General features: G+C 39.2%; 1 protein-coding gene and 1 pseudogene across 1 annotated transcript in view; one reads left to right on the top strand and one right to left on the bottom strand.

The window, feature by feature from the left end:
• Cep128 (centrosomal protein 128) overlaps positions 1-18,321 on the top strand; it is a 362,133-nt gene that overhangs the window by 203,588 nt on the left and 140,224 nt on the right. The window lies entirely within an intron of this gene.
• LOC127195399 (mitochondrial amidoxime reducing component 2-like) lies at positions 11,870-14,342 on the bottom strand (annotated as a pseudogene).

The following is an 18,321-nucleotide window of genomic DNA, read 5'->3' as shown; positions in this document are numbered from 1 at the left end:
AAAAGTAATTGTTCTGCCTTTTAAGTATTATTGCTGAGATTTAATAATAGTTCATTTAAAACAAACAAACAAACAAACAAATAAGTAAATAAGCAAGCAAGCAAGCTGCCTGGGTCCAACAGACATACTATGACTCTCTTAAAGGAACAAAGCTTTTCTTGAAATCAGATCATGTCCCTGGGCCAGACATTGGCTTTGATAGATTTAGTCATTGGGGAGTGTGAATGAACAGCTGCCTTTTGAATATAGCCATGGGAAGCTTGCTGACAAGCATAAATATGAATAGGGCAATAAAGCTTGCAAATAAGAACAAAAGAATGTTGATGCAGAACCCAAGAAGATTCAATACCAATTCTCTTCCTCCGTCACTTTACGTACCCTCTACCATAATTTGTCTATAGTTACCATGCCCATAAGCAATGTCAGATCAGAAATGACAGATTACCTTTTTAAAATTTGTTCTAGGTGAATTAAAAACCAATTAACTTTTAATTTTTCCCATGGTCTTGTGAGATTTAAATTATCAATCTAAAGGACTCTGTTTTGATATAGCTTTTAAAAACTAAAAGTCTAAACAATAGCATGAGATCTCATGTTCACAGGATTTTCAACTTTAACTTGGTTCATTTACAAGTCCTTGTCTTCAAAAGACATTCTATGTTATATTTTAGTGTCTTGCTGAATTTTAGTATATGTCACCTAGTAGTCTGTTGGATTAGAAAAAGTTCTTGTTCTTGCTTGCATGTGACACTTGGCTTTCTCACTGTGAACGCCTTCAATTTACTTGTTCACCCCGTCCTCCATAACCATTTTACATGCTTGTCAAGTACAAATGAGGCTATATAGTCACATGCTTAGTAGGGGTTTTTCATATTTTTTTAGGTTCTAATCTATATTTTATGTGGAACACAGATATAAGGCCACAGATTTCAGCCTTTTGAGGGAAAATAATTCAAAAATCAAAATAAAATAAAACAACAAGAACAATATAATTATTTAAAAATTTTTAAAGGAAAAGAAAGACAAAACAAATCCTGTCTTTTCTGTTTTTGGTTGCTCAGTCAGTGAAGTGCTGCCATGCCAACCTGAAGACTTGAATTCAATCCTCAGTACTTAATGTAGAAGTCAGGTGCAGTCCCAACCAGGAAAAGGTAGAGAGAGATGTATCCTTGTGTTTAACTAGCTTGCTGGCCTAACTACATTGGGTAAACCTGGGGCAATGACATCCTTTGTTTTACACACACACACACACACACACACATACACACACAGACACACCACACACGGGTAGGGAGGGAGACAAGGGGGAGGAGAGAGAGAGAGAGAGGGAGAGAGAGAGAGAGAGAGAGAGAGAGAGAGAGAGAGAGAGAGAGAGAGAGAGAGAGAGAGAGAGAGAGAGAGAGAGAGAGAGAGAGAGAGAGAGAAACTCAAAATAGTTTGGAGAGAATTGGTGTTAGCTCTTCTTTGAAGGTCTGGTAGAACTCTGGCCTTGGGCTGCTTTTTTTTTTTTTTTTTTTTGGGCATGGGAGACGTTTGTTGGCTGCTTCTTTTTCCTTAGGAGATGTAGGATTGTTTTATTTGTTTATCTATTCTTGACTCAATTTTGGTAACTGGTAGCTATCAAGAAAATTATTCATTTCATTTAGATTTTCAAATTTTGTGGCATATAGGCTTTTGAAGTAAGACCTAATGATTCATTGGGTTTCCTCAAAGGCTGTTGTTGTGTCCCCCCTGTTCATTTCTAATTTTGTTGATTAGTGTAGTCTCTCTTTGCCTTTTAGTTAGTTTGTGGCTAAGGGTTTATGTATCTTATTGATTTTCTCAAAGAACCAGCTTTTGGTTTCATTGCTTCTTTGAATTATTCTCTTTGTTTCTAATTTATTGATATTTTTAGCCCTGATCCTGATGATTTTCAGCTGTCTACTCTTCTTTGGTGTGTCTACTTCTTTTTGTTCTAGAACTTTCTGGTGTGCTATTAAGTTGCTAGTATGGGTGCTTAGTGCTATGAACTTTCCTCTTAGCACTGCTTTCATTGTGGCTCATAAGCTTTGGTATGTTGTGGCTTCATTTTCACTGAATTCTATGAAGTTGTTAATTTATTTGTTTATTTTGTCCATTACCCATAGGTCATTGAGTAGGGAATCATTCAGTTTCCATGAGTTTGTAGGCTTTCTGTTGTTGTTGAATTCCAGTTTTAATTTTGGTGTTCTGATAAGATGCAAGGAGTTATTTCAATCTTCTTGTATCTGTTGAGGCTTTCTTTGTGGCCAAATACCATATTTTCTGATATTTAAGATGATTTTTTTCTTTTTTAAAGAATATGAGTTTTTATTTATTTACTCATGTGTACAGTACTCTGCCTGCATGTACACCTACATACCAGAAGAGAGCTACCATGCCATTGCTGGGAATTGAATTCAGTACCTCTGGAAGAGCAGTCAGTGCTCTTAACCTCTGAGCCATTTCTCCAGCGACTTTTTAACACTCAAAAATCCATGCCAAAGTCTGGGGTCATCTTATATGCCAGGTACTTGCCTGAAGCTCATTTCCCCTTGCTTCATATGTCCAGTGCTTGTAGTGGGGGGGGGGGTGCCACAACCGATCCCATGCTCTGTGTGGGGAGTATGAACCAGGGTGGAGCAAGCTGCACACATCTTCTTGTACCTTGAGGAGGAGAAAGTGAGTGTGGATTGGCTCTCCACCAGAACCCACCCATTTGACTTGGAGTGCTGTGCTGCACATCTTCAGGTTGAGTGTGGAGCTCATCTTAAAAGGGCAGTTTAGATTGGCACTGTCTGTCTACTAGCATTTAATAAAGTGCCTGGCTGGCTGTGCCCTGCCTGTAAATAGACACAGTCCCAAGTCGGCTGTACAGGGTATGCCTTGGAAAAGGATTGGTCTTATATGGCGAGTATATTCCAAACTCTATATTTTAACTGGAAAATTTGGGAGTCGCCTTATACACTGGAAAATATGAGATATGGTCAATTTTGCTGAACATTCCATGAGGTGCTGAGAAGAAGATATACTCTATTGTGTTTGAGTAAATTGTCCTATAGATATCTATTAGGTCCATTTGATTCATGATGTCTATTAGTTTCATCATTTCTCCATTTAGTTTCTGTCTCGATGATGTGTCTATTGTGAGAATGGGGTTTTGAAGTCTCCCATTATTTATGTGTGGGGGTCAATGTGTGGTTTAAGCCTTAGTAATGTTTCTTTGATGAATGTGAGTGCTCCTGGGTTTAGAGCATAGATGTTAAGGATTGAGATGTCCTCTTGCTTTATCTTTCCTTTGATGAGTATGTAGTGTCCTTCCCCATCTCTTTTTTTTTACCAATTTTGGTTGAAAATCTATTTTATTAGATACTAGAATGGCTACTCGAGCTTGCTTCTTGAGTTCTTTTGCTTGGAAAACCATTTCTCAGCCCTTTACTCTCAGGTAATGTCTATCTTTATTGCTGAGGTGTGTTTCTTGAATGCAGCAGAATGATGGGTCCGGTTTTCACATCCATTCTGTTAGCCTGTGTCTTTTTATTGGGCAGTTAAGGCTACTTTTGACATGGAGTCCCCTGCCCTCACCCCCATTGATCACTTTCCCAAGGCAGGATGGCCTTGCGTGGCCACAGAGGAAGAGGATACAAGTAGTATAGATGAGACTTGTTAGGCTGAGGTCAGATGTTAGGGGAGGAGGGCTCCCCTTTCTGAGGACTAGGGGAGGGAGGGAGAGCATATTAGGGAGGGGAGGGTGGGATTGGGAGGCTATAAGGGAAGGGGCTACAATTGGAATGTAAAGTGAACAAATTATAAAAACAACAAAGACCTCAAAACACCAGTAGGCACTCAAAGCAGATTAAAAACATCCCATGAGGCCTTGACCCTACACAAAGAACTGCAGACACATAAAGAATGCTGAGAGCAGAAGAAATAGTCTTCTCCAGAGAAAGAATGCACTTATTGGTAGTCAGGGCTGACTACCAAATGGTCAGCTCTGAAAACATACGTAGAAGTAACATGATACAGACAGAGTTGGTTGTATTTAGGCATTCAGGAAGAAACACAATATAGCAACAATTAATGCAAAAAGAGGACATGACTTTGAAAGAAAGCAAGGGAGTATATATGGGGAAGCTTGGAAGGAGGAATGCAAAGGCAAAATGGTGTAATAATCTCAGTAAATCAATTTGAAAGAGAGGTTGATAGCTCCTGAGGAATGATTACTTCAGGCTGGCCTCTGGCCTCCACATGTACAACACAGACATGTGCACATGTACATGGCACTCAGAGGGTTCAGGTCATTCCTAGAAAATGAGTGAAATTTTGATTAGTAGAACTTGCCTGAATGTTGTTAGTATATCTAGTTTGGTTCAGTTCATACTAGATCTCTTAGGCTCAGATATATCTCTGGATGGGAAGAGTCTGTACCAGTGGATCTGTGTGGCCTAGAGCTAGTCAAAAAGGGGAGTGGGGTGGGGCTAGGTATTAGAAATTGAGCAGAGGAAGGAAATTTAAAAACACATTATAAATAATAGTTCTGATTTCTTTGCCTTAAAATGTTAAATTTGGATTTGATTTTCTCATTACTAGTGCTATTCACAAATTGCCCATTAGACTTAGATAGGCTACATCTAAATTTAATATTGTCATAGGCACGTTACTACTTTCTCCATTTAATATCTGAAAAATCTTGTGATTGAGTGGTGAAAGAGCTCTCATATCAGATGCTAAAAAATTGGAGAAATCCTCTCTCTTCAGTCTTGCAGTGTTCCACCCCTGCTCTCAGCCCTGCTGTGTTCCACCCCTGCTCTCAGCCCTGCTGTGTTCCACCCCTGCTCTCAGCCTTGCTGTGTTCCACCCCTGCTCTCAGCCCTGCTGTGTTCCACCCCTGCTCTCAGCCCTGCTGTGTTCCACCCCTGCTCTCAGCCCTGCTGTGTTCCACCCCTGCTCTCACCTCTGCTGTGTTCCACCCCTGCTCTCAGCTCTGCTGTGTTCCACCCCTGCTCTCAGCCTTGCTGTGTTCCACCCCTGCTCTCAACCCTGCTGTGTTCCACCCCTGCTCTCAGCTCTGCTGTGTTCCACTCCTGCTCTCAACCCTGCTGTGTTCCACCCCTGCTCTCGGCCCTGCTGTGTTCCACCCCTGCTCTCAGCCTTGCTGTGTTCCACCCCTGCTCTCAGCCCTGCTGTGTTCCACCTCTGCTCTCAGCCCTGCTGTGTTCCACCCCTGCTCTCAGCCCTGCTGTGTTCCACCCCTGCTCTCAGCCCTGTTGTGTTCCACCCCTGCTCTCAGCCCTGCTGTGTTCCACCCCTGTTCTCAGCTCTGCTGTGTTCCACCCCTACTCTCAGCTCTGCTGTGTTCCACCCCTGCTCTCAGCTCTGCTGTGTTCCACCCCTGCTCTCAGCCTTGCTGTGTTATACCCTGTATTCTAACATGTTGGCCTCTGACTGCCCTTTATGTCAGTGAAATTGACCAAATGCAACCTGTAAATCAGGCTGCAACAAGAAGTTAAATGGTATACTGACATAATTTTGTTTGGTGTCTGAGGAAATAATAAAAAATCCTTAACTTTGTATGGATTGTTTCATCTCAGTGGAGAACTTTTGGAGCATTAACTCCCCAGATTGTCAGCAGGCGCTATTTTCGTTTCTTTTTAAAATTTATTTATTTACTTTGCATGCTACTTGCACTCCCTCCCTCCTCTCCTTCCAGTCCCACCTTCCCACCCTCTTCCTTACTCACTTCCTATCTAACTCTGAGACCAGACACTTGCTACCTGGAGTGTAAAGTAGCACCCAGTTCAGGTGATCCAAGGATGACACGAAGACATCTTACTAGTACCTGCTTAGTTGCATTGTAGGGATGAGACATTGACACTGCTCACACACAGGGGGAAAGTTTCTTTGATTCATGTAACTGCAAAAGCACCTGCCTTGATTTCTTTTCCATTTTCAAGCATCTTTCTAAATGAGAGTTCTGCCAGGAGTTGTTGAAGATAGCCACCTATCCACCCACCTATTTTTCTACCAGCCAAAAAGAGGGTAGTTGAAAGATGAGTCTAGGATTAATCGTTCCTTCCCTATGTTTTGTGTGGACAGATGTGGTTCACTACACAGCCCTGGAAACCCAGAGAAGTTGGGAGGCAGACAAAGAAAAGGGACAGGGAGTAGGGGACAGGAGATAGGGCTGTCCATTCTGCAATTGAGCATTGTTGACATTTGAGACACTTACCACAAGCATTAAATTAGACTGAAAAAAATGGAAACTAGTTGCAGGAAGTATTCTGATAAGAGAATTCCAAGTGTCATTTTTGTCCCTCAAAGTAACTTTTTTTATCCCCATGATTTCCACCCCATCCAGTTACCCACTACCAAATAATTGTCCTACTGTTTAGCTCTTGTCTCCTCTTGTTTTAGAGGAACACTCAGTTGCGTCCCATTACTTCATATACAAAACAAAACAATATACTTGGGACCCAAGGCATCCAGTGAGAGGCAACCTCACATCTAGGTGACATTGTATTATTCCACCAGCTACAATTATTCTAGCCAGACCGAAGCCATGTTTCCTGATTATGTCTTCAGTTCTCCTGTCTTTGTATTTTGAAGTGTATTAAATGCGTTGTGATTTTGTTTTTGCTTTTTCGAGACAGGGTCTCTCTGTGTAGCCTTGGCTGTCCTTGACTCACTTTGTAGACCAGGCTGGCCTTGAACTCACAAAGACCCACCTGCCTCTGCCTCCCAAGAATGCATTGTTTTTGCATCAACTTTCACTTACTCTTTTATTCATTCACTGAACAAATATTTGCATGTTTACTGCCTACTATTAAAACAAGGAGAAAACAAACAAGGAAGACCGAGTCACTGCAAGGTGTGACTTTGTCACTGCAAGGTGTGACTTTGTAGTGGCATTTGTGTTCTTTACTACTGGGTCGCATTCTTGCTGGCTTTGCGATACACTTAGGATAACTTCTGGTTGTCTTCTTAACAAGCCAAGATAGACTGTTCTCCTAGAAATACTGCCGCATTGCCTTTTCCGTTAGAGAACAGATGTTCACTATAATTCCTAAGTTTGATTTGTACATATGTGAATTATACTATATATAATATGCAGGTGGGAAGCTTATACGTTTATACATTGCTATTCCCTTACCACCACATTGAGTTGAGTTTCTAAAACAACTCATTCCATTTCACTGTCCTGGTTTAGATAGATTCCAACACTGACTCCTTAAACAAACCTATTTTAAAAGCTGCAGCTCACAGAAAGGTTTCCTCCAGTAACTGTGGTGCTCCTTCTCCTTCCTCTAAGTTCATACCCGAATTCTTCTATATCTATTTATATTAACCAAGTTTCCTCTACGTAGTTTTTTTTCCTCCTTTGGAGAAAGAAAGTGTATGATCTATGGTATGAATAAGTCTTGCTCATGAAACTTAAAATAGATTATCTCCTCATTCTTGTATTTAATGTGCACAGTGACTTTCACTCATATTTTCATAATGATGCATGTTTGAATATGGCTGCCTGGACAGTCCTTGGCTCTTTCCCTGGGTTACATTCTTTTGTGAAATAATTAGCTCACATTGCAAAGTAACTCATAGTGTATCTGATTTTAAACCTTTCTCATTTTCAGATTTGGGTTCAAAGCCATCTCTAATATTCTGATAAAAGTTCCAATTTTTTTTTCATCCTAGTAGTGATGGAACAAATTCTTTTCCTGCTAAATGTCATGTTCACATTCTTCCTGTTCTTGGTTTAGGAACTGAAATCCTGTTTTCCTGTCTCATCTATGTATCTAGTTGTTTATCTCCTATATTCCCACTTTCTGTTAATGGCCTGGCTTTCTGCCAAAAGAAACTAAGTATCTCTCAAACTCTTTTGTTCTTTCTGGCATTAGAGTCAGTGCAGATATATTGTATTTTTTCTGACTATATTACATTTTTACAAAGTAAATCTGAAATAATAAGTAATTATAAGTAGACTTGACAAAGTAGCCAGCTCTCTTTGATGTTCTGGGTCAAATCTGTGTAGGATACAGCCACAATTCACCACAAACATCACTTGCTTCTGAGGTCAAGAACCCAAATCCTCACACCTCGTGCTGCCGATGAGCTCCCTCCATTTCCTATAAAGTGATGGATTTCACGTAGTTTTGACCATGATCCTCTGTGATAATTGTCTTATATGTTACTAATACACATGACTAGCAATGAACACACACAACACACTTCAAACATAATTATGACAGAAGCAAGTTTCCTTATGCCAAGCTGCAATTAGGAAACAATACTACATTGTCTATATAATGAAGGCACTTAGGAGACTAAGTTAATTAATGTCTACTAATGATAGGTACCCCACAGTTTTGAATAACTCCAAAAAGAATTTGGAAAATTGCTTTGCAGTCAAAAATGCAGTCTTAACTGTTTCTCCAAAGTTAATATGGATAATATTTGAAGTCTACTAAAAATGTAGAATTTTGAACCTAATTGCCAATAGATTCTGATTATTATTGTTCTGGGATCCCATGATTAGTCCCATAAATAATCTCATGTAAGTAACCAAGAGGCCACTGTCATCTGTTTATAAGGTACTCTTTGTTTCTACACCATATTGTTGAATATATATATATGTGTGTGTGTGTGTGTGTGTGTGTGTGTGTGTGAGTGTGTATAATTTAGAATGACCTAGGAAGAAAGATCACAGACCTTAAAATGGAAAGGTATGGGTTTTCAGTTATTGACAGTTTGATTCTTTCTCTTCTTCTCTAATCTATACACCAACATTTAACTCAGTTGTTCTCCATGGCGTTCATAAGATAGGTGCACAATAATAAAATATGGTGATAAGTAACCTATAGAACATTATCTGCGTATTTCTGGCTTAAAATAGTAGTTTACTACAGAAGTTGAAGTTGATATGTTTATTCATTCATCTTGTAAATATTACATCTATTAAATATTCATTGCATATGTAATTGTCTTAAACATAACATAATGAAAACAGAAACACTACTTTGCCTCTGGGAAATTAGTTTTTTTCTGAGACCAGAGGAAACACTTCATTTAAGCAAGTAAGAACAAGACTATAGTAAAATGTAAGCAAGTTTCTAGTAAATTGTAAGTAGTATCAAGTGGGTTTCCACTGTGTTTTAGGATTCCTAAGTATCTGATTATTTTTTGGGTCAGTGGAGCCAGTGAGAAACCTAATTGATGTAAGCAGGGGCAAAAGTTTTGATTGGATAATTTGTGAGTTGGATGTGTGCTTCTTTTATTAGTTATGTGTTCTGAATATAAATCCATTGCTAGATACGTAGCTGAGAAAGGTGTTCTCCCACTCACGCTTCCAAGCATGAAGAAGGGTGTCTCACCTTCCCACTTCTGGTCCTTGACATACACTTTGTAATTTCTTTCAAACCCTTTTGTCAGCTTTTACGGTTATTTCCTGAAGTATTAAAACTGTTTTCAGTAAGTCCCAGCCTGCCTCGGCTTTCCAATAGCCATTTGTGTGTGTGTGTATGTGTATGTGTGTGTGTCTGTGTGTGTGTGCATGTATGTATGTATGTATTAATGTATGTATGTATGTATGTATGTATGAATGTATGGAAGACATTCACATTTATTATTGACAAAGAAACCATACAATTGCAAGTGGGTTAACTTGTCTTTATGTTACTCCAGTAGGTAGTTTCACTGTTAAAGAAAACTAGCTTATCTTTTTTTGTTATGAAAAGCAGATGTGAACTTTTAACAATGTGTTTATGATTTCTTGTCATTTCTTCTGAAAATTCCATATTCTTTTAAATTCCATTCTCTTGTAGAATTGGAAATGTTGAAAATTACAGATAAATATACCTTAATAGTCAGAATGAAATGTAAACGCATTGTCTATGAACAAAATATCCCCATAATTTATGAAATAATTTCTATATTTAAGCATAACCCTGGTTCTATAATAAACAAAGACAACCATGAATGAAAACTCAGCAGGGCTGACAGGCAGATCATTTGTGATCATGTTAGCACATAACATATTCAGGACATGGTGATTTGTTTTCCCACTTCTCCTCAAACAATATACCTGTAGAAAGTATAAATGTTAAAAAACAGTTGGCAGCTTTTTAAAGTTGACTTTTAAACTTTCCTTACTCAGCCATATTAAAGGCAAGAATTAGAGAAATGTACCAGCTGGGGTACCACTCATTATAATTATATACAGAATTTCATTTATTTTAGAAAACTACCTATGCAAAATCTTTATAACTCATATTCCCAAACACCTCTGGTACTTCTCTTGCATTGGCTCAGGGTGCATGCAGCCCTGATTGGGTTAAAAAAAAAATAGAGATTTATTTCCAGAAAGACAATGGCTGTGGCTGGCAATAAGGATTCATTGATGAATCTCATGCCAGTGTGGTAGAACCATCAGTTCACCTTTTGACATACAGGGTCACTCTCTCTCTCTCTCTCTCTCTCTCTCAACAAAAAATTTTCTCTTTTATTAATTTATTCCGATTACAACTCAATTATCCCATCACTTGTATCTTCCCATTCCTCCCTCCCTCCCGCTTTGACCCTATTTTCCTCCCCTAGATCTGTGACTGAGGGGGACCTCCTCCTCTTCTATATGGTCATAGGCTATCAAATCTCATCTTGGCAGCCTGCTTACTCTTTCTTTTAGTGCCTTCAGGCCTCCCCACCCAGAGGAGGTGGTCAAATATGGGGCACCAGCGTTCATGTCCGAGTCAGTCCCTGCTCTCCACATAACTGTGGAGAATGTCCTGTCCATTGGGTAGATCAGAGTAGGGATTTGATATTTACTACTTGTATTGTCCTTGGTGAGTGCAATAGTTTGAGTAGAGCCCCCTGGGCCCTGATCCCCCATCACAATGTTCTTGTACATTTCTAGGAGCCTCTGGGTCCTTCTATTTCCCCATCTCCTATATTTGTCTTACCTAGAGTCCCACATCTATCCCAGTCTCCTGGTAAGTGAAGACTTTCATGGGACATGCCTTTTGGGCTAGTGTCCACTTATAAGTGAGTATATACCATGTGAGTCTTTTTGCCTTTGGGTTAACTCACTCAGTATGATCATTTCTAGCTCCATCCATTTGTCCACAAATTTCGGGATTTCCTTGTTTTTAATAGCTGAGTAGTATTCCATAGTGTAAATGTACCACAGTTTCTTTATCCACTCTTCTACTGAGGGGCACTTAGGCTGTTTCCATGTTCTGGCTATTATGAATAAGGCTGCTATGAACATGGTTGAGCAAATTTTCTTGTTGTGTGCTGGAGCATCTTCTGGGTATATTCCAAGGAGTGGAATAACTGAGTCTTGAGGAAGCTCTATTCCCAGTTTTTGAGAGCGTCAGATAGATTTCCAATGTGGCTGTACTAGTTTGCTTTCCCACCAGCAATGAAGGAGTGTTCCTCTTTCTCCACATCCTTGCCAGCATGTGGAGTCACTTGAGTTTTTGATCTTAGCCATTCTGATGGGTGTAAGATGGAGTCTCAGAGTCATTTTGATTTGCAGTTCCCTGATGATTAAGGAGGTTGAGCATTTCTTTAAGTGTTTCTCAGCCATTCGCTATTCCTCTGTTGAGGATTCTGTTTAATACTGAGCTGCAGTTCTCAATTGGGTTATTTGGTTTTGTGGTGTTTAATTTCTTGAGTTCTTTACATATTTTGTATATTAGACCTTTGTCAGATGTAGGGTTGGTGAAGATCTTTTCCCAGTCTGTAGGCTGTCGCTTTGTTCTCTTGACAGTTTCTCCTGCCTTACAGAAGCATCTCGGCCTCGTGAGGTCCCATTTATTAGTTGTTGACCTTAAGGCCTGGGCTGTTGGTGTTCTGTTCAGGAAGTTATCTCTTGGGGTCACCCACTCTCAAGCTGCTGGTGTTTTCCCCACTGAAAAACAAAAATACATCCCCCAACGTGGGGATGACAGGTATATATATCCTTTACAGAAAGATCAGACAGGTGGAAGCTCTTCAGAGTTTCCACTTGCTCCTTCCTACCTGTGTGCACTATAGTGCCTGGGGCAGCCCAATACCTTTTTCATCTTTGTGTCACCAATTAGGAGTGTTGAGATTAACCTTGAGGACTTCAGAAATAATACAAATAGAGCTGGAATCAGGGCCAGTTGCCTCATAAGTCTGAAGGTAATTCTCAGAGGGGTAGAGCTTGTTGTCCTAATGCTGGTATCAGACCGAGCCCACCTGTAGGGTGTGTGCATCTTCAGGTGGTTGTTGCATCGCACAGCCACCTTATAACAACAATTCCTGCCTTTAATGTCATGACCGAATAGCCTACAGTTGAGGATCTTCTTCGAAGAAGACAAAACCTACTGGTGTATGCCTGGCGCTGTGAGGATCAGACAGATTCTCTCCAAGGTGACAGACACTAGCACAAGGTGGGCTCCTAATGGCAGTGATCATGTGCCATCTTCTATAACCACCACCCAAAATCTGTCACTCACTCTGTTGTCTGGCAGCCCCATGTCAGTGCACTTAGTCTTGCACACGATAACTTTTTGCAGGACTTGATCAGGTAGTTCCAGACCTTCAATACTGTGTCCATCTGCTGCAGCCATCATCACCACCAGGCCACAATCTTCAGCGCCATTATGACCAGTCCCGGCATGGTGACCCTGAGCCAGGTGGAGCACAGCTGCCTGGGAAGACCGAGTCAGGCTAGAGAGGAAAAGCTGGAGGCACCCATGTTAAACCACCACATGTAGCCAGTAGCAGTTTTGAAGTTTCAGAATTTATTTTAATGTCTTGTTGTGTTCTGAACTGTTCTATATTTGAATTACACAAGGTGAGAGATAATGGTCTAGTTTCATTCTTCTACAGTGAACTGTTCACTGGGCATACTCTCTTTCCCTCAGCATTGGTTTTGGGCAAATTTATTTGAAGTCAAGTGCCTGTAGATGTGTGTCCATTTCTGCATATATTTTCTTAGTCTACATCCGTATATTTTTGTGAACATTAACTGTTTCTTTTCTCTAAATATGACTATTTCAGAGGTTCTGTTCAGTTGTACATTTGTTTTTATTTGATACTAAAAGCTTTAACATTTTGTTTCTGGTTTATTCAGTGGCTGTCATTCAAGAGTACATCTTGTAGTCTATACTATGTGTAGAATTTCTGTGGTTTTTCTTGCTGTTTATTCTAGTTTTATCACACTGTATTCAAATAAAATATAAAAAAATATTTCTGATTTCTTGTAAGTGTAACTTTTTGGCTTGTTTTGCTTACATTTGCTTGGTATAGTGACTTCCACATATTTACTTTCAGTCTGCCTCTTTCCCAGTGAATCGTGCTTCATATAGTCAATAGGCAATTGGTTATTCTTTGAAGTCAGTCCATCCAGTGTAAATCTTTTAAATTTTAGAGTTATGATCATTTACATTTAAGATTATTACTGTGAGAGATCTACTGATCCCTCTAGGTCTTTTCTCTTTCCTTCTTTCCTTCTTTCTTTCTTTCTTTCTTTCTTTCTTTCTTTCTTTCTTTTTTTTTTCTTTTCTTTTTTTGTTTTTCTTTTTTCTCTGTTCTTTCTTTCTTTCTTTCTTATTTCTTGATTGGTTTGTTCTCTTCTATTTGTGTGAGTTCGGTGGTGTTCTGAATTGTGCACAATTCTTCTCTAGTTCTCCTTTGTTTACGTGTTCTTCCTATGAAGTGTACTCATTCTTGTACTCTTGGGATTAAGAATATCTTTTTTATTTGTTTGTTTAGGATTCCTTCAACTATGTTCTATGATGCTGGCTTTGTGATCTTGAACTAGTGTGTGTGTGTGTGTGTGTGTGTGTGTGTGTGTGTGTGTGTGTGTGTTTGTCTTAAATTGACATTTTGTCTATTTCAGTTCCTAAATATAACTTTGTTGTGTAGAATAATGTTTGTTGCCACTTAATTTCTTCCAAGTCTTTTGAGACAGAGTCTCTCTACATAGTTCTGGCTGTCCTAGAATTCACTATGTTGGTCAGGCTGACCTTGAACTCAGAATTCATCTGCCTCTCCCTCCTGAATGCTGGGATTACAGGCATGCACCACCATACCATGCTGCGTTTTATTACTTTTTAATGTAAACTTTCTTGTTAAATTCTCATATTGTTAACTTTTTATTTGATGCTTCTGATTTTTTTTAATCCATATCTCAAATTTGGTTCCTTCTTTTATTCATTTGCTTGTTTATTTCTTCTTTAAGTCAGTGGCTAGTCTTAGAAGTTTATTATTGAATTCTTCTTCTGGCCTTTCAGATATTTTATTGTCTTTAGATTTTAGTATTGAAGAATTAAAATTTACCTTGCAGACATGATGTTGTTTTGTTTTTTCACATTTCTCATGTTTCTATGCTGTGTTTTCTATGTTTTTGTTAGTTTAGATGTCTCTTCCAGTTCTTTTTGGAAGTCTTAATGAGCAATGCAGTTTTTAGGACTTAGCTCTTAGTACTACTGATATTAAAACAAACTACTTTTACATATGGCTTCTGTTCCCTGCCCTCTAGCTGGAATTTCATACCATGCTCTGTTTTCTTCTGTGCTGCCATTTTTTAAAAATACACTCTCTGTTTTCTTCTGTGCTGTCCTTTTATTTATTCATACATTTCTGCTGTGCTTTTACCATCATTGTGGCTTTTGATACCCTTCCAACTCTGCTCTCTTTGGAACAATATCTGTTCTATGTTTTTCTCACTCTTGTGAGTCACCATGTTGTGCAGAATCCACTATCTTACTCTAGGACGGTGGTTGTCAACCTTCCTATGCTCTGACCTTTTTATACCGTTCCTCATGTTGTGGTGACTACTGACCATAAACTTATTTTGTGGCTACTTAGTAGCTGTAATTTTGCTGCTGTTATGAATTGTAATGTAAACATCTAATCTGTGATTCCCATTGGATCATGACTCATGTTGAAAACCACTGCTTTAGAAAGTCCAAATTGGTTTTTGAAGAAGTCATAGATATGTCTGATTAGAAGGGCAGTGATAATATCTAGCAAATAATTCATCAGGACACAAGGAATGAACTCATTGTCACTGTGCTGACATTTCAGACCCTATTCTATATATTAAACTCTAGTAAAATCCTAGAATTATTGATGTTGAGTGTTATGGAAATATGATATTCTATATATCCATTCTCTAGAAGGTCTACAAAGTGTGCTATCAAATTATAAGTAGCACCTTTCTCTGTTGAGCTGCACCATCTTAATTTCAATGTTATGAACTTGTCTAGAACAAAGACTATAAGTAACCCTTCAATGAGAGGGTTCTCAACGCTCTGCACCATTGATATTCTGGGATGTATACTTCTTCTGAGGTTCAGGCTGTGCTATGCATGATAGGTTATCTGTTCACATCCCCTACACCTACCCCATAGATGCCAGTAGCACACATCCTCTGTCTTGTCATGCCAATCATAAATGACTTCAGCTATTGCCCAGGATCCTGTTGTGAACACTGCAATAGCAAACCACAAAAAGAGTCTTGATAGCTATTCCTTTATTTAAGGATCAGTAGAGGAGTGAAAATCAATATACAGCTTACTTTGGAAATACTGTAGTTCAAGAAAAAGAAAATAGTACTTAAAGACTCAGAGGAAAATCACAGCTTTTTGAAAACACTGTTCTTTAAGTTCCAAGAAAAAAGTTTCAGAGTATTTCATGTTCTGTACTCAACAGAATGCCAGATCTCAAGTGAGGGATTGAGGAAGAGAGTGTAGGTTCCCGCAGAGAAAATAACCTGAAGACGTGGCAGAAGTCTCAGCAGGTGAAGAGGTGATTTCCTGCAAACACGATGAGCTGAGCTCATCCATGGGTCCTTAAAGGTGACAAGAGACAATTAATGCCTAATTTATGACCTCTGACCTCCACACACGTCATAATGCATGTGCACTCACACTTATCCATGCACACATGTGCACACACACGTTAAGCAATCAATAAACAAAGGCACAGAGAAAACTAAACAGGAATGCAGAGTAAAAGGTGGGGAAGCAGATCAGTAGGTTATAAGGAGGTTTTGGCAGTTAACATTGTGTTAAACTGTAGTGACGTCAGCATTCTCAACCACTCCATTCATATTTCTTAGGCATTTACTTCTATCGGTGCATAAATGAAAGGACTGTTTGGCTCAGTATTCCACTTCTAAGAGATTGCTGTTATAAAGACACATGGCTGTTGGTCTTAGTCTTTTGATACCAAGTGAAATATTCATAATTGACAAAAGGAATGAGAACACTGAATTAGTCACAGGACATCTGCGCTGAATACATTCATTAGAGTATTTAATGCACTATTGCACATCCTTTTGCAGTGATGACCAAAGAATATTTAATGACCTGAATACATGACATTTAGAAAAAGCAAAGTTACATTGTGTGTGTGTGTGTAGTGTGAGCCAGGTACTGGGACTCCTTGCTTGGGGTGTTTACACTGGACATGCACCGTTCCTGTCAGGCTGGATTCAGTGTCAATTACTGCCTGTGCCATTTTGGGTGCCTATAGCTGAGTATCCATGCATCACAATCATTGGTGAATTCATTGCCTAAGATAGGGTGTACTCCATATTGACTGAGGCCTTTGAGCTGTGCCAAGTGTCTCTTATGATGTCCACTGGACTCTGTTACTGATCCAGCAACACTGCCATCTCCCCTGAGGCCAGGCCCCTCCAGTGGCACCACTGCTGACACACCAGAAGCTATGGAGCCATACCACATTCCTTTGAGGTTTTGCAACTAAAGAAGGTTCTAAAGCAGAGGTTTTTATTTCATGGTTCAGAAGCATCCCTTGTGATTTCAAAGCATTTAATGATCTTGATGAATGAAACATTTCTTTCAAGTTTATTTCAGATCTCTGTCTTTTCCTCTGTTCTTAAATCACTGAATTCTCTTTGGTTTCTAGCAATAAATCCTAGTCATAAATCCCATTTTAGAAATACTCATTTTCAGTAATAGTGAAACTTTGTTACTAGACAAAGCTCAACTCCCTTTATAAGTCTTTCTGAGGAGGGGATCTCTTGTGTTTTAATCATATTTTTCTATCAATCATTCTCTACCCATTGTTTAAATATTTCTGTGCTGATAGAAGTCTCAGCAGTTTTGAGATCAAATTCAAAGTAGAACCAACTCTTTCACTTTGTATTCTCACCATACTAACCATGTTACTAATTGGAATTGAATTGTCTTGCAAAGTTGTTCTGATGTGACTATTTTAATTATTTATAATAGGCCTTCCTTTGCTCCTAGGCTGAACTATGTTGACTAGGGGGGAAACACTCTATTTTGACCTCTGAGAACATTCATATCAGATCTGAGAATTTACTCTGTTAACTTCTATAAATAATTTGAATATAAGCTTTAAAAGTTAAAGAATTTAACTCAATAAGCGTGTGTTTATTGATAGTGAACATTATATATAAAGTTCCAGAGAAAAGGAGCAGTGTTAGGTAGTATCTGTGTCCTAGTTTGCTATCCATTGCTGTGATAAACACCAAGGCCCCAACCTCCCAAATGCCTTAGGGAGGAAAGGTGTTTTTTGTTTCTTTAGGTTTTGGTTGGATTGTGTTTTTGCTTTTTAAATTTTATAGTCCTTCACTGAAGACAGTCAGGGCAGGAGTTCAAGGATGGACCTGGAGGTGGGATGTGAAGTAGAGACTGGAGGAATGTTGCCCACTGGCTTGTTGTCTGTGGCTTGCTCAACATATTTCTTATACAGTCCATCTGGGCCCAGGGTCCAGCACTGCCCATGATAGGTTGTGCACTCTGCATCAGAAGCTGATCAAGAAAATGCCCCCCACACCTCCATACTAGACAATCTGATGGAGGCATTCTCTTAATTGAGGTTCCTTTTTCGCACATGACTCTAGCTTGTGTCACGTTGATAAAAACTAACCAGCACACTCTATACTCTTGCTTGGGCTCATAATCAGAAGAGAGAAATGGTGCTGTGGCACTATTAGTACTATTTAAGTAAAGCATCAGGCACTGTAGAAATGTTAGTCAACAAGGTTGAAAAGGCAGGTTGATGCTTATTTGAGGAGGTACGCATATTCCATGCTAAACTGCAAAATGTTAAGGTTAGACACGAATCAGCCACTATTTTTTTTTTTTTTTTTTTTTTTTTAGTGCTTAGAGTAGTAGTTTAAAGGATCATTTAGAATGGTGGGTATAAGCGTATAATTATAATAGAGAAGGGTGAAGATGAAATCTAAAACAAGAGCAGGGCTATGAGGGGGTGTGTGGAGCAGCTTGGTTTGCACACGGTTTGGGGTAGATCCTATTCCTATGTGGTTGTGGATACACTGCGGGGGAGGTTTCCAGAGTA

This window comes from Acomys russatus, chromosome 1, assembly GCF_903995435.1.
Source record: "Acomys russatus chromosome 1, mAcoRus1.1, whole genome shotgun sequence".
Lineage (NCBI taxonomy): Eukaryota > Metazoa > Chordata > Mammalia > Rodentia > Muridae > Acomys > Acomys russatus.
The sequence above is the reverse complement of the archived record's forward strand: the minus strand, read 5'-3'. Positions and strand labels throughout refer to the sequence as shown.